This window comes from Gymnoscopelus microlampas (genome assembly GCF_963454915.1).
Source record: "Gymnoscopelus microlampas genome assembly, chromosome: 18".
Taxonomy (NCBI): domain Eukaryota; kingdom Metazoa; phylum Chordata; class Actinopteri; order Myctophiformes; family Myctophidae; genus Gymnoscopelus; species Gymnoscopelus microlampas.
Window position 1 is genome coordinate 25,865,685 of NC_139955.1, and position 17,575 is coordinate 25,883,259.

General features: G+C 38.2%; 1 protein-coding gene across 1 annotated transcript in view; it reads left to right on the plus strand.

The window, feature by feature from the left end:
* Positions 1–1,128: 1,128 nt before the first annotated feature.
* The window catches only part of jakmip1 (janus kinase and microtubule interacting protein 1), a 61,879-nt gene continuing 45,432 nt past the window's right edge, over positions 1,129–17,575 (plus strand). The window contains exon 1 of the mRNA XM_084042136.1: positions 1,129–1,442. The gene's annotated coding sequence lies outside the window, so the exon portion shown is untranslated. The remainder of the gene's footprint in view (positions 1,443–17,575) is intronic.

The following is a 17,575-nucleotide window of genomic DNA, read 5'->3' on the forward strand; positions in this document are numbered from 1 at the left end:
GGCCTCAGCAGTAATCACTACCAGGGGCTGCATACCAATACTCTAAAGTGGCCGCCATTCCTTGTCTCCTCTCCTATAAAAAATAATAAAAATAGAATAAACTTAAATATTACAGTATGTATATGGAATGCCTACAAGGACTCCAATTTGGCACGTGCTATTGGCACCAGGGAACGAATGTAGAGGAGGTGAGATGGATAACCCTTCATTAGACTCATCCTCTCCTATATCCTAGGCCAAGCCCTGCAGCGGTAGAATGCATATGCTGCAGCCGTGAAGTGCAGTGATGTGTGTGGTGGTGCCTGAATGCCATGCAGTCAGGCACAGTGTAGTGAGGCAGAGACAGGCAGCTGGGCGTGAGTAATTCATCCCCCACAATCTGGGTCATACTCGCCAGATACAACTTTACTATGCACTCTTCTATATTTGTCATATCACTTTTCAACATACTTTTGTTATATGCCATGTCACATTGGCCTAGCCCATTAAAACCGGGAAAGCATCTGTGTCATTTTAGATTTTAGCGTTGGCTATTCAAAAATAGCAGATATACAAGCTCACAGCGCGTCACTTCGTGCATCTGCTATTTTTGAACATTTTTGAAAAATCTTGAAAGTGTGAGAGCTACTGATTTAGAAGACATTTGTAGAATCGGCCTCAGGTCTTATTGGGCTAGATACTGATGAATTTAGAAACTCTGCACACCATTTTCTTTGATGCATATTTGCAGCAGTTGCACATATTGACAATATTGTAGGAGGATGTAGGAAGTAACTCATCATCTCTGTCTCTCTCTGTGTCTCTCTCTCTCTCTCTCTCTCTCTCTCTCTCTCTCTCTCTCTCTCTCACACACTCTCTCTCTGTTTATCAATCTGAAGGTCTCTCTCACTCTTTTGATCTGCTCTGTACCAACCATACCACCAAACGCAATGACGACACGCGTTCCTCCTCCAGCACCGTGTGCACGCATTCACCGTGCGCGGTGTCATTCTTGAACACGCAGTCAGGTGTCGCGCTTCTATCACGCTACCGGCGACGCCCGGCTTTTCCCCACGTCCACGTAACAGCAGCACTCGCATCCATAGGCTGCTCGCTTTTTTCATCCGTGGGTGAAAATTTGCCAGGTGACGTCGTGTGTGGGCGTGGACGAATATGTCAGCGTGCACAAGAGGAGAATATCTTGAATCTATAGTTTTGAATGAGCGCCACCACGATTTGTGGATAATAATCATGGCAACATAATATTTTGGCCGCTTTTGTTGTACCGTTAAAAGCGCAAAAAGTTGAGTGTAATGGGCATGTTTGAAATGGCACGGCATCTGTAGGTGCTTTCATGACATGAGGTGTTCAGATCCAAGCCCAGCCTCCCTGGATCTGAAGCAACATTTCAACCTCTGTCCAAGAACTGTCTTCTGATCCACTGGACCTCCGTTTGATTTGAGGTAAGTAAGTTCATTTACTCATTATTGAAAGGAGAGTGACTTAAAACAGACATCGTTGATGTTAAAAAACGCGACGGGCTATAATAGCTGATGCATCTCAGTATCCGGGGTAAGATAACAGTTTAATCCGTTTGCAACCTTTTAGCGCTTGGTGGTGACTGTGTGGCTTGACATGTGGTTCTCTTGCAGTTGAGTAAAGATAGAACGAGATTCACGGATTCGCAACAGATTCGCTAGGGACCGTCTACAAAGTGCAACACCCAAAGTGAAAAAAATCAATAACTTAATTTATAGGCAAAGTATCATCACCAAATTCACACCACACATCGATGGCACACTTATGGTTGTACTACAACATTTATTTAATAAAATAAATAATTTAATTACTTTTGTTGATTTTTTAAGAGGAATTTTGCTCAATAGCTTACCATTTATGAAGTGTAGGATCATGAAAATCCCTATGAATACTAAGGGGCTCCCCGATGTCATACTACAGCAATTAGTTTGTTACATTTTCAATTTGTTCAATTTTGGTGAATTTTTATGTGCAATTTTGGTCAATAGCTTAACACTTATGAGATGTAGGACCATGAAATTCTATTCCACCACTAGGGGGCTCCTCAGAGTCATACTACAGCAATTAGTTTGGTACATTTTAATTTTTTTTAAATTTTGTTGAATTCTTATGTAATTTAGTGATTTTTATGATGAATTTTGCTCAATAGCTTAACACTTATGGGATGTAGAACCCTGAAACTCCATATCACCACTAGGGGGCTCCCCAGAGTCATACTACAGCAATTAGTTCGGTCAAATTTCATTTCGTTTAATTTTTGTGAATTTTCAAGTGTAATTTTGCTCAATAGCTTAACACCTATAGGATGTAGAACCATATAACTCCATATCACCTGTAGGGGGCTCCCCAGAGTCAAACTACAACAATTAGTTTGGTAAAATTTAAATTTGTTTAATTTTGGTGAATCTTTATGTAATCTATTGATTTTTATGTGGAACTTTGCTCAATAGCTAAACACTTATGAGATGTAGGACCATGAAACTCCATATCACCACTAGGGGGCTCTCCCAGGTCATACTACAGCAATTAGTTTGGTAACATTTCAATTTGATTCATTTTGGTGAATTTTCAAATGCAATTTTGCTCAATAGCTTAAAACCTATAGGATGTAGGACCATGAAACTCCATAACACCTGTAGGGGGCTCCCAAGAGTCATACTACAGCAATTAGTTCGGTCAAATTTCATTTTGTTTAATTTTGGTGAATTCTTATGTAATCTAGTGATTTTTATGTGGAACTTTGCTCAATAGCTTAACACTTATGAGATGTAGGACCATGAAACTCCTTATCACCACTAGGGGACTCCCCAGAGTCATACTACAGCAATTAGTTCGGTCAAATTTCATTTCGTTTAATTTTGGTGAATTTCTATGAAATCTAGTGATTTTTATGTGGAACTTTGCTCAATAGCTTAACACTTATGAGATGTAGGACCATGAAACTCCTTATCACCACTAGGGGACTCCCCAGAGTCATACTACAGCAATTAGTTTGGTCAAATTTCATTTCGTTTAATTTTGGTGATTTTTTATGTAATCTAGTGAATTTTATGTGGAACTTTGCTCAATAGCTTAACACTTATGAGATGTAGGACCATGAAACTCCTTATCACCACTAGGGGACTCCCCAGAGTCATACTACAGCAATTAGTTCGGTCAAATTTCATTTCGTTTAATTTTGGTGAATTTCTATGAAATCTAGTGATTTTTATGTGGAACTTTGCTCAATAGCTTAACACTTATGAGATGTAGGACCATGAAACTCCTTATCACCACTAGGGGACTCCCCAGAGTCATACTACAGCAATTAGTTTGGTCAAATTTCATTTCGTTTAATTTTGGTGAATTTTCAAGTGCAATTTTGCTCAATAGCTTAAAATCTATAGGATGTAGGACCATGAAACTCCATTTCACCTCTAGGGGACTCCCCAGAGTCATACTACAGCAATTAGTTCGGTCAAATTTCATTTCATTTAATTTTGGTGAATGTTTATGTAATCTAGTGATTTTTATGTGGAACTTTGCTCAATAGCTTAACACTTATGAGATGTAGGACCATGAAACTCCTTATCACCACTAGGGGACTCCCCAGAGTCATACTACAGCAATTAGTTTGGTCAAATTTCATTTCATTTAATTTTGGTGAATGTTTATGTAATCTAGTGATTTTTATGTGGAACTTTGCTCAATAGCTTAACAATTATGAGATGTAGGACCATGAAACTCCTTATCACCACTAGGGGACTCCCCAGAGTCATACTACAGCAATTAGTTTGGTCAAATTTCATTTCGTTTAATATTGGTGAATTCTCAAGTGCAATTTTGCTCAATAGCTTAAAACCTATAGGATGTAGGACCATGAAACTCCATATCACCTCTAGGGGGCTCCCCAGAATCATACTACAGAAATTAGTTCGTCGAATTTCATTTCGTTTAATTTTGGTGATTTTTTATGAAATCTAGTGATTTTTATGTGGAACTTTGCTCAATAGCTTAACACTTATGAGATGTAGGACCATGAAACTCCTTATCACCACTAGGGGACTCCCCAGAGTCATACTACAGCAATTAGTTTGGTCAAATTTCATTTCGTTTAATTTTGGTGAATTTTCAAGTGCAATTTTGCTCAATAGCTTAAAATCTATAGGATGTAGGACCATGAAACTCCATATCACCTCTAGGGGGCTCCCCAGAGTCATACTACAGCAATTAGTTCGGTCAAATTTCATTTCGTTTAATTTTGGTGAATTTTTATGTAATCTAGTGATTTTTATGTGGAACCTTGCTCAATAGCTTAACACTTATGAGATGTAGGACCATGAAACTCCTTATCACCACTAGGGGACTCCCCAGAGTCATACTACAGCAATTAGTTCGGTCAAATTTAATTTCGTTTAATTTTGGTGAATTTTTATGAAATCTAGTGATTTTTATGTGGAACTTTGCTCAATAGCTTAACACTTATGAGATGTAGGACCATGAAACTCCTTATCACCACTAGGGGACTCCCCAGAGTCATACTACAGCAATTAGTTTGGTCAAATTTCATTTCGTTTAATTTTGGTGAATTTTCAAGTGCAATTTTGCTCAATAGCTTAAAATCTATAGGATGTAGGACCATGAAACTCCATATCACCTCTAGGGGGCTCCCCAGAGTCATACTACAGCAATTAGTTCGGTCAAATTTCATTTCGTTTAATTTTGGTGAATTTTTATGTAATCTAGTGATTTTTATGTGGAACCTTGCTCAATAACTTAACACTTATGAGATGTAGGACCATGAAACTCCTTATCACCACTAGGGGACTCCCCAGAGTCATACTACAGCAATTAGTTCGGTCAAATTTCATTTCGTTTAATTTTGGTGAATTTTTATGTAATCTAGTGATTTTTATGTGGAACTTTGCTCAATAGCTTAACACTTATGAGATGTAGGACCATGAAACTCCTTATCACCACTAGGGGACTCCCCAGAGTCATACTACAGCAATTAGTTCGGTCAAATTTCATTTCATTTAATTTTGGTGAATGTTTATGTAATCTAGTGATTTTTATGTGGAACTTTGCTCAATAGCTTAACAATTATGAGATGTAGGACCATGAAACTCCTTATCACCACTAGGGGACTCCCCAGAGTCATACTACAGCAATTAGTTCGGTCAAATTTCATTTCGTTTAATATTGGTGAATTCTCAAGTGCAATTTTGCTCAATAGCTTAAAACCTATAGGATGTAGAACCATGAAACTCCATATCACCTCTAGGGGGCTCCCCAGAATCATACTACAGAAATTAGTTCGTCGAATTTCATTTTGTTTAATTTTGGTGAATTTTTATGAAATCTAGTGATTTTTATGTGGAACTTTGCTCAATAGCTTAACACTTATGAGATGTAGGACCATGAAACTCCTTATCACCACTAGGGGACTCCCCAGAGTCATACTACAGCAATTAGTTTGGTCAAATTTCATTTCGTTTAATTTTGGTGAATTTTCAAGTGCAATTTTGCTCAATAGCTTAAAATCTATAGGATGTAGGACCATGAAACTCCATATCACCTCTAGGGGGCTCCCCAGAGTCATACTACAGCAATTAGTTCGGTCAAATTTCATTTCGTTTAATTTTGGTGATTTTTTATGTAATCTAGTGATTTTTATGTGGAACCTTGCTCAATAGCTTAACACTTATGAGATGTAGGACCATGAAACTCCTTATCACCACTAGGGGACTCCCCAGAGTCATACTACAGCAATTAGTTCAGTCAAATTTCATTTCGTTTAATTTTGGTGAATCTTTATGTAATCTAGTGATTTTTATGTGGAACTTTGCTCAATAGCTTAACAATTATGAGATGTAGGACCATGAAACTCCTTATCACCACTAGGGGACTCCGCAGAGTCATACTACAGCAATTAGTTCGGTCAAATTTCATTTTGTTTAATATTGGTGAATTCTCAAGTGCAATTTTGATCAATAGCTTAAAACCTATAGGATGTAGGACCATGAAACTCCATATCACCTCTAGGGGGCTCCCCAGAATCATACTACAGAAATTAGTTCGTTCGAATTTCATTTCGTTTAATTTTGGTGAATTTTTATGTGGAATTTTGCTCAATGGCTCAACTCTTATGAGATGTAGGACCTTGAAACTCCTTATCACCACTAGGGGACTCCCCAGAGTCATACTACAGCAATTAGTTTGGTAAAATTTCATTTCGTTTAATTTTGGTGAATTTCTATATGGAGCTTTGCTCAATAGCTCAACACTTATGAGATGTAGGACCATGCAACTCCTTATCACCACTAGGGGACTCCCCAGAGTCATACTACAGCAATTAGTTTGGTAAAATTTCATGTGCGCATTTGCGGTCTGCACTAACCATTAATGTCATATAAGAGCTTATAAATATTACCATGGCAACATAAATGACTATGTTATGTTATGACTTGTTTCTAAGCATTATTGTTATTCACTAACAGGGTCATTCTGTTCTATATCCCAAGTCCTCTATATCCCTAGTCCTCTTCTTGTTGAACATCTTTTGTGGTATCAAGACCTTGTTCTCTCTGAGTAGCTAATGTCCACAAGGCCTCAGTGATGTATGGTTATCCCCAAGTGCATTATCTACCCAATGGCATCGAATGGCATCTAAGTCTTATTTAAACTTAAATGTCCAATGTAGAATTACTTGTATATGTATTTGTGGCCTGCAGTGCCTTCATTTATACATCCATCCATACATCTGCTTGTCATGAGTAAAAGAGTGCTTGCATAGCACATTGAGAGAAGACAGGCGAAGTTCCCCATGTCATAAAGGGACATGAGGATTACTGACTGTCTTGTGCTAACATGGCCTGCTATTCTTTTTCCACCTCTTGATAATGGTCAACATCTTCTGAACATACACACAGAAACTCTGGGGAACGGGTCCCTGGAAGTGGAGTTAGTGGCAGGCCTTACTGGGGACGTGCACCTGAGTCAGCCCAGTGTTAGTTACAATTGCACTGATGTGACACAGACCAACACCAAGGGATGAGGAGGAGAAGAGAGATTAAGGGGAAGGGTCCTTGTTTATTATGAAAACCTCTAGATCTTGTCTGTCTGTCTGTCCGTCCGTCCCTCCATCTGTCAAGGCAACAAAACCCGTTGCCATATGAGTCAGAGTGATGTCGGTATTGTTTTATTACACGAAACCTGATGTTACATGATTATTACACCTTACTGTAACTTATTTTGTATCATTACTCACCCTATACCTTTTCATTACTAATATTACAGCACAACTCTAATACATCTGATTTGGTTTATATAGTGTGGTGCACATTCATTTAGGTTGAATAATTGAATTATGGCAAGATAAGAACTTCAGGACAGATTCAGAGAGTAATAGACCCAAGGCCAATATTGACTAAACATGACCTTTATTTAGAACAAATGTCTTTGATACTTTGTGTAAATTAAAACAGGTGACATGATTGTGCCATGGTAACAGATGCATTTGTAGACATCATAAACATGGACTTAGTCTCTTAGATCATCTTTCTCATCTGAAAAGGCTTTCATGTTTCAAAGTACGTATATCCCTCCGTTACCGTACAGATTTTGTTACTTTGGGTGACCCCCACCTCTGATCAGGCTCCTGGTGTAATGCTATACATATAAGGTACTGCCTGGCTGGCCCTGCTAACCTTTTATGTCTGTGTATGGTACTACATGTTATTTATGAATATGGTATGGATGCCCAATGGCGACAGTACTTAATATGGGTCAGTATCATGACATGCTACTCACCATGATATATGATACCAACATAACCCTGACTTAGATACTGATGACATTTTCTTTCCAATATGAACTTACCTTATGAGCGGGTTAGCAATTTTCTTAATATGACTATGCAACATTACACTATGTTTACAATTTTATTATGAAATTAGTATAACATTGAGTAGATTAGCGTTATTAATCTAAATGCATTAGATGGGATCGTATTAGGACCCAGTAATCTAAAGCACGGTTCCCTAACGTATTAAAGTGAATGAATGTAAACAGCCCACAAGGCTTAAACAAGGAAAATCACATAATTTCCAGGTATGCACTGTGAGCTTTTATATAGTATCCTGTAGATCAACTATTTACATACATTTACAAGACTGCTATGTAAGCAGTAAGCAAAGACTTTTTATAACGTCAAACCAAAATGTGTTAACCTGCTCTGTCAAGCAATTTCATAATCAACAACAATCAACATGACAACATTTCTTTCATGCCTACCAACTTTATTATTCAAATCCAGGGTCAGGGTAATTGTAAAGCATAGATTGCTCCATAAACGGCCTTAAACATGGTCATGGAAAGAACGTCCATCATTGTAAAAACAGTCCAAACTGCAGTATCCAGCCAAATCGTTCTCGGAGACAAATTTGGTGTATTGTCCCCTTTTCCCTTGTCCCCCCTGGTAGCCTTCCATGTCCTTGTACCTTCTGTTGCAGTGCCGGCAGTATCCAATTGTACATGGCCTCCTGTGTTTCTGATTGAGGTGGTCCCAGGTTATCCCCAAACCTGAGAAGTCAAGAACAGTAGCACTCATATAAAAAACATAGGTTACGTCGCAAGAAATGGATGCTCAAGGTAGGGTCTCCTTAGCCACCTAGACCGACTCCCAACCCATTCTATGTCTAAGTGTTTTGAGAAAAATTGTTACGACTTGACACTTTAATCAAATAGAATGGAAAGTTATGGGTTGTTATTTTTTTCCCTGCAGCGGCCAAAAGAAAAAGGTCTGCCCAAAAATACATTGGTAATGAAAATGGCACGTCTGCATTTGTTTGCTAAATAACTCCAAACAAGAAATGCATCCAGTTCATTGAGACCATCAGTGATGCGGAATCATTCTGGAAGGTGTGTAGCAACTCATAATGTAATAATGGCTCATAATGTAATAAGGGCTCATAATGTAATAAAATAAATGTAATAAAAACTCATAATGTAATAATCAGCTCATAATGTAATAAAAAAGGACATTATTACATTATGACATTCTATTACATTATGAGTTTCCTATGTGAAGGTTCTTAATGTAACACATTATTAGGCTACATTGTTACATTATAGAAAAATCCGTTATTACTTTATGCGCTCATCTTTTTTATTACATTATGAGCTGATTATTACATTCTGAGTTTTTATTACATTTTTTCTTATTACATTATGAGCCTTTATTACATTATGAGCCATTATTACATTAAGAGTTGCTACAAGGTGCGAGGTTTCACCCTCACGCAGGGTTTTGCTTTGATGGTGTCGACTTGGACACCTGTCACAGCATCCTTTAAAGACATCAGTCACCATGCAGTTTCATACAATGAAAACTTGACTTTCTTATTCAAAGACGCAATAAAGCTAAAGAAAATCAATGCTTGTGACTGTGCGTTCCATTATCTATAGTTTATAGTTTATACATCCAGAAAAGATAAATTGTTTTACTGGAGGGCACCACTCCATAAATTCATTTCGATGGTCTTTTGGGGTTACTCTAGATGAATTAATACTGCAAATAAGAACTAGCTTGCTTGTCCTTTTGGCAACCCAAATAATTATGGTCGATACCTTTATTTGTTGAGTTTGTCCACACATCTAAACAAGAGAGATAGAACTTACTGTCAAGCCAGGCAAAGTGAGCTTTCTGCAAAAAGCTCTCCTGTCCCACCACTTCCCAGAATCTTCGGCAAGTCAGAGCCAGGGTTCGGATAGCGGGGTCTCCTCCCTCGTGCACAACATGGAGGAAGATCATACGTAAAATCTCTACAGGCAGCTGTGGAAACAGAGAGCTTCATTACATAATCTACTTCAACTAAAACTTCTCCAGCATCAATTTATAATGGGTCAGGTGTCAACTATATTTGTTTTGGCCACCTAAATTGAGTTGAGGTGCATACTGTTCCAACTGATCATCCAAGACATGTTCTAATAATCTGAGTCATCTATGGTACACCAAATAACTTTAGTTATACGTATGTTAATCAATACCTCTCCGTCTAATGGATGATCTCCATGTATGGAGATATGAGCATAATACTGTGAGACCTTTGTTTACTAACGCACTGATGAAAAGTTAAAGGGTGGGTGAAATTTAGGGTGTCACAGTAGTCACAGTATAACTACGTACTTTTAATATGCCTTGAGCTGTTCCCTCTGCCTCTTCGTATTCTGGTTCTTGAAACTCCATGCTTTCATTTGCTGGACTGGTTAAGAGAAGGTTACATGTTGTATTGTTGTAATTACACTTGTACTGGTGTTATGTAGATCTTGTGATCATGTCCTTGTCTATGTCTTGTTCATGTGATTTTACCTTCTGCCCAATTTTGGACACAATAACCCTGACCTTGATAACAGGGTCTACTCCCAGGCAGGGAGCCACACAAAGACCCATACCTTGGACGGTCTGGTACCACTCAGAAATAGATAATAAACGGCTACTTAAATCAGAAATCCTCACATCAGATTGGCTATTCTTGTACTCCTGGATTCACCCATAATAAACCTACCGATTGTGAGGGAAACAGCTGGTGCACAAGACACATTGCCATGGGATGTTTTCCTCTGGAATTTGTGCCTCCTCCATTCCCAGGCAATGTGTGTGGTACCATCTGTCACAGGTATCACATTGAACCTGCCAAAAAATATAAATGAAAAACACAGAAATGTGAAAAGAACGTCTAAAAGGTATTACAAGATGCAGCATGCACTACCTTCATTCTTCGTATTTCACTCCACATTTGCTATTTACTATGTTTATTCCATACTACATTCAGGTTTATCAAGTAATTTATAATTGCTAATTAAAAAGTTTAATATTATTCTATACTAAATCATCTTGTACTATCCCATACTTTAGCTCTTGTCCCTTGTCTCCCATGAGTAATTCATTAATGGCCAGTCTAAAACAGTGGTTGTGTTTCGCAATTCTGCTTACAGCAGAAAAACGAGTTGGGAGCAGAATTCCTCCAAGAAATTACAAAACAGCGGTTAAATATGTAAACCGAATATCTCGACCATTTCACGCCAGGTACCAAATAAAAATAGATATGTCTCTCAAAGTGCCACCATCATCATCAGACAGATACCTTTATTATGCCTAGGGGGAAAGACAGTAGCTCAGAGGCAGCAATGGAGGTTACTTGTACAAAGTAATATGATACAGAAAAAAAAAAAAAAAACTGACTGTACAAGCAAATACAGTAGCAACTGCACTCACCCAAATCACATTGATGGCCTCCTTGGGCACATCATGGTCACCACAATAGGAGCAGAAATTCTTTTTGGACACTGAAAGAGACACGTTGAGTTTGCCATTGGTTAGGTTAAAATGGTTAGTTCACGTTTCTTTTTACAAAAAGCTGTATGAAATACTTGCCGTTAATAAAGTGGTTGCAAATATTTTAAACTATTCCCAGAGTCCCGTGGTTGGAGTTCTGCTCCGTTTCTCATTAATATAAAGTAGTTCCGATGGGGCGGGGGTCATTTGGCCAGAACCCAAAATTAAAAATAGATTAATCCACAAAACTAGTGTTATTTGTATCGTGGACCTATTTCTAACCTAAAGTGCTGTCTTCGTTCTGATCTGCTAACTGCAAAGCGCCTCTTTTGGGGGGGAATACGCTGCAGTGGTGTAGTGATAGAGCTCACCAGTCGTGACATCATACTGCTGTTAGCCGGGTTCCAACAGATTCTAGTTGCATTGAAACTGTTATAGGGAAATCTTAGATCGCCTAATATAACAACTGTGTTCCAAACACAAACAAATCATCCACTCGTGCCTGTGAGGATGGGTGGCTTTGCTTCATTTATGATATTCATTCACATTATATATAGGCTGTTTCTGGCTAATTCTGCAGAAAAAAGTCAGAAACTAAACGTCTGGGTTTTAAATCACTGTTCATGGAAAATGTAGTCCAGTCGAGAGGATGGTGAGTCTGTGTTTGGAACACAGTTGTTATATTAGGCGATCTAAGTTTTCCCTATGGCAGTTTCAATGCAACTAGAATCTGTTAGAACCCGGCAAACATTGCCATCGAGTGGTATGACGTCACGCTGGAGAGGTCTATACTGGTCACCAAAAATAGTAGCATGTGATATTTCTGATGAACAAAACTAGCACCATATGTTAGAAATAGTTCAACAGTAGAAATGATGTGAGATTTTTGGATTCATCTATTTTTAATTTTAGGTTCTTGGGCCCCAACGAATCAACCAGAACTACTTTATATCAATCAAAAACTGACCAGAACTCTGACCACAGGACTTGGCGAATCATCTAAAATATTTTCAACCACATTATTAATGGCAAACCTTTAAGGTGTTAAACAGAATATTTTTTTTATGGGAACAATACCTGATCCCCTAAGTATTTCTGCTCCCATCTCTCTTCTTATAAGATTTTGGCCGTCTTTAGATGGATCAATGTCCAACATTTGGGGGATGTTGGGAAAGTCCCTCACTACTTGCTTTGCCATCTGTCAGGAGGGAAAGTAACACATATACTTTGTATGATCTGGACCGTAACTCTAGGTGTTGTAAATTTATTGTAGACATTTTTATAGAATCACCTGCATTACAAATGCTCCACAGCTCGTGCCATCTTCCTGAAAGGAGTGAGGAATCTGGCCGGGTTTCCATTTAATGGTCACCCAATCCTCCTTTCCATAACAGTTCCGGCGCATCTTGAAGTACTGCCTACAGTTTTTGAAGTATCATTTGTTATTATATTTTACATTATTGTTTTATTTCTATGTATACTTTTTAATGCCATAAGCTATTTATTATTACCCAAATTTGTTGCAAGCACACTTTGAGTCCTCCAGTTCTTTTCCTCCTTCTAGTGGATCCACAACAAATATTGTTTTGGAGATGGCATGGAGATACTGTATGGAAAAAGTATACAATAATTTCAAGCTGTAAAATTGGTTCATCAGGAATGGGTTCAACAAGATTAAAAATGCATGTGTGTGTGTGTGTGTGTGTGTGTGTGTGTGTGTGTGTGTGTGTGTGTGTGTGTGTGTGTGTGTGTGTGTGTTTTATGGAAATATGTTGACATTTCTTGATTGGAGCCAATAACTAGGTTTATTCGTGAAGAGATAGCCATGTCATATTGAATAGTATGTTGTCATCTATTTTCCAATTTTTATTACGAGAATAATTACCCTAACCCAACACAAGTAGTCAAAGGAAAGACAACACCTAGTGTTCATGTATAACACAGTTATAATGTAAAGTGTTTGCCTCAAAATGTACTTCATTCATTTATTTACTAGTTAATTTAAATATAGAAATTATATTTGTTTTAACATGCATTAAACACTATAGATACTGTCTTAAAGCCATACTACAGCGTAGTTTGGTATTATACTTTAACCACACTACTTATTTGTCATACAGACTTGATCTAGAGGGGAAAACAAAGACAAAAACACATCATGTATAGCTTCACAACACATATTGTTAGCTTGAAGATCCTCAGCCCACAGGGGTCATATCTGTGCCCAGGGGTTGAGAGGGAGAGTTTTACCCCGGGTGATGCATCCACATTTGGGTAGTTATCTACTTACGACAAACTTCCAGTGAACATTGTCCTGGTTCAAAAACCCAATGGCTCCGTCATAGTCATCGAATGAAACCTGTCAAAATGCATATAAACATCAATTTCGATTTGAAATTCAAAGAAGCATAGCTGAGATGTCATGTTAATAGTGTATATCAACCAGTCACACAGATTAGACTACAGTACTATTACTTTATTATACTCCTCCAATGCTACACTACTACAATCCGGCAACATAGATCACACTATAGTCATATTAATTTATTACACTCCTACAATACTGCACTACTACAAACAGTCACATAGATGACACTACAGTATTATTAATCTATTACACACTTACAATACCGCATTACTACAACCAGTCACATAGATATTAATTAGATTAGATATTAAGACATAATATTAATCTTATTGCAATCCTACCATAGTGCTACAACCACAAACTTCGATTACACAACAGTAATAATAATCTAACACACTCCTACAATACTGCACTACTCCAACTGGCCACACAGATAAGATTATACTATATTAATATGTATTACACACATTTCCAGGGACATGAAGGTGTTAACAAACTGCACTTTCCGATATTTCGAGCACAATACTAATTATGTAGATTAAACTATGAAAGTGTTTTAAACAATGAACTCACACTGTGTAAGCTTTGTCTGGCCACCTGCTCTCTGTTGCCATTTATAATGACACCAGTCACATAGTGATCCAACTGAAAGAGACAGCCGACTTTGCCCATCGAGTTGAGGGTCACACAGAGGTAATTCTCTAGTACCTTTGGGACAAATTTTAGAGAAAGGTTATAGACCAACATGACAACTTGTTTTGTTACGTTCTTACTTATACTTATACTGATGTGCAACTGAATGATTAAGTTATTGTTAAACAGTCATTTGAGAAAAATATTATACTTTTACTTACCTCGCCTATGATCAAAGCATCAGGCCGTAAACTCATGAACTCTTTGTGCCGCAGGGTGAAATTCTGCCTCTGTTTAGAATTTCGCACAACAGCCACAACAACCTCAGTTGCTTCGGCTTGTCCCCAAAGAGCATCAATCTAAAAGGATAAAAACATTAAAAAAAACAGTGTATAGCAATGAAGTGTATTTACTATACGACCATACATAATACAGTTTTGAGGTATTAGAACTTTAGTTGAGTATTTCCGATTTCCAGTTATTTTACTTCCACCCCACTACATCTCAGATCCAAAAATCTGAGATGCTATTTTTACTACATTACATTCATTTGAACTCTTTAGTTCTTAGTTTTAGTTCTAACTTTATAATAGATACATTAACCACTTTTGCACTATCTCATACTCAGTATATTTGAAAATATACGATCTACAAGTTTATACAATCTACATGTTTGTAGGTGTGCCATTATCTTTTACATTTGATACTTTAATTACATTTTCATACCAACGCATTTATACTTTCATTTGGAATTCAAGAATATGACTTGTAGCAGAGTATTTCTACATTGCAGCAATGATACTTTTACTCAAGTAGAGAATGTGAATACTCGTGCTATCACAGATTTAAAAAATAATACGACATAGTATTTACAATTTTAAAATTTGTGAATGTTTTCTCATGATAAATACTGTCCTTGTAAAAAGGATTTACTGTATGCCATTTCTCTTTTATGCAATTCACCTCTTCCTTATCTGAACTATATGCAGTCTGCAGTTGGGTTGTTGTCTTTGTCTTTGTATCAGAGACTGGTCCGGTATGGGACAGGCCATCACCCTTACAGGACAAAAATAATAATAATACAGCATTTATTATTACACAACACGTTATTAATCTATTTCACTTCTCCAATACTACAACACTCCAACCTGTCACACAGGTAAGGCTATAGTGTTATTAATCAATTAAAGTCCTACAATACTACACTACTCCAAACAGTTACAAAGATTAGGCTAAAGTATTATTACACCACAACACTATTCCAAACAGTTACAAAGATTAGGCTATAGTGTTATTAATCTATTACACCACTACACTATTCCAAACAGTTACAAAGATTAGGCTAAAGTATTATTACACCACTACACTATTCCAAACAGTTACAAAGATTAGGCTAAAGTATTATTACACCACTACACTACTCGAAACTGTTACAAAGATTAGACTATAGTATTATTACACCACTACACTACTCCAAACAGTCACAGAGATTAGGCTATAGTGTTATTACACCACTACACTACTCCAAACAGTCACAGAGATTACGCCATAGTGTTAATAATCTATTACACCCCTTCAATGCTACACCACTACAACAGTCACAAAGAATAAAATACCTCTTCATTAGGACCTGAACCATCAAGGTCAGGGATGCTCTTCTTCTGCAGTTGTATAGTCTTTGTTCCAGAGAGTGTTCCATCAACCAGCAGGCCATCAACCTTTACAGGACATAAAAGGTACACCATTCATTTTAATATCTTTGCACATTTACCACAAAAATGAAATGTTTCATTAAAGTTAAATGTCATAATACCCTTTTTAATAAGATCAATTTTACTTTTATAATTGTTTTTTAGCATCAGTACCTCTGCTACAGGATCCAAAATTGAACCCTTGCTACCGGTCTTCTTCTCATCACCCAGTTTCTGCCGTTTTTTGGATTTTGCTATCCGAGGAACTGGGACAGTCTCTGGAGGAGAGAAATATTTGGATCGCGCGTTGGGAGGCTTTGTGTCATCTCTCTTGGCCCAACTCTCCTGTGACTGAGAGATGTCCTTTTTGGATTTCTTTGCTGGTGGGGGTGTATCAGAGAGATCATGGGACATCATGTGTTCTCTGTATCTTCCCTGTAGGGAGCCATACAGTTTCCGGACAAATGCCCCTGGCCTCAGGCGCTTCTTCTTTTGAAGAATGGAATTCTTTACAATTCCAAACCACCTTTCCACATGACAGTTGGTGTCCCTGGTTTTAATTGGGTCAATTGTTAGGTCGCTGTCTTTGTCAGATGCATAGCGTTTTAGGTCTCCCAGCAGTACACCACTCCAAAGTGGGAAGATCCCAAGATAATTGTCAAATAGGACATCAACAATGCCAGGACAATAATACGGATTTTCCTGTTGCGTGGACTGTGCATCCGCCAGTTCCTCCAGGGCCTCACCCAAGACCCTCTTGAAGAGGTGGGTGAAGGGGGATTTGCCAACTATGGTGTGGGCATTTTGTCTTCCTTCCTCCTCCTCCTCAATAGAGGGTCTATCTCCAACGTCAGGTTCCTCTAAGTTGGGGATCTTGCTGTTCTGGATGAGGTCCTGGACAGTCTTGAGGTGGGTGAGGAGAGTGCTACTTTTGTATTTGCAATGAAACACGATGCACAAAGACCGGAATATATCCAGTGCAGTGGTCAGAGAGGTTGTGTTTTGCAACCTGGCAAATACAAAAGTAGCAAACTCCTTCAACCCCCGATCGGGTGTTTTCTTCCCAATTGATGTTGTGACCGCTTTGATGACATGCGCAGAGCAGATATGGATGACCGTATACTGTCTGATGTCCTCCCATGTCCTACTATTAGAGCAAATAGCAAAAGCCCTGTCCAGGTAGCCGACTACACTCTCCTTATTGAAGGATAGAGCCACACTTTGTAGAAGTGCCCAGCTGTAGTCCGTTTCCACCTGATGGACTCGTACACTGGTGTACTGGGACAGGGTTCGCAGGAATTGCATCAACCAGAATGTGATTGGTGGTATCGAGTGCTCGTTTGTGAGCATTTCGCAGACAGGAAGGGGGGGTGCATTTGGACCACCACCAGGAAGTGTGAGACAGTAGTACAGTACCCTTTTTGGCTGATTGGGGAGTTTGGAGACAACATTTCCTGTGGCATCCAAATAAAGGGTCACTGGGGTGCGTGGTTTCTTTTCACGCAGATGGTGCACAAGAATGTTGATCCCTGTCTCTGTGTACATGTG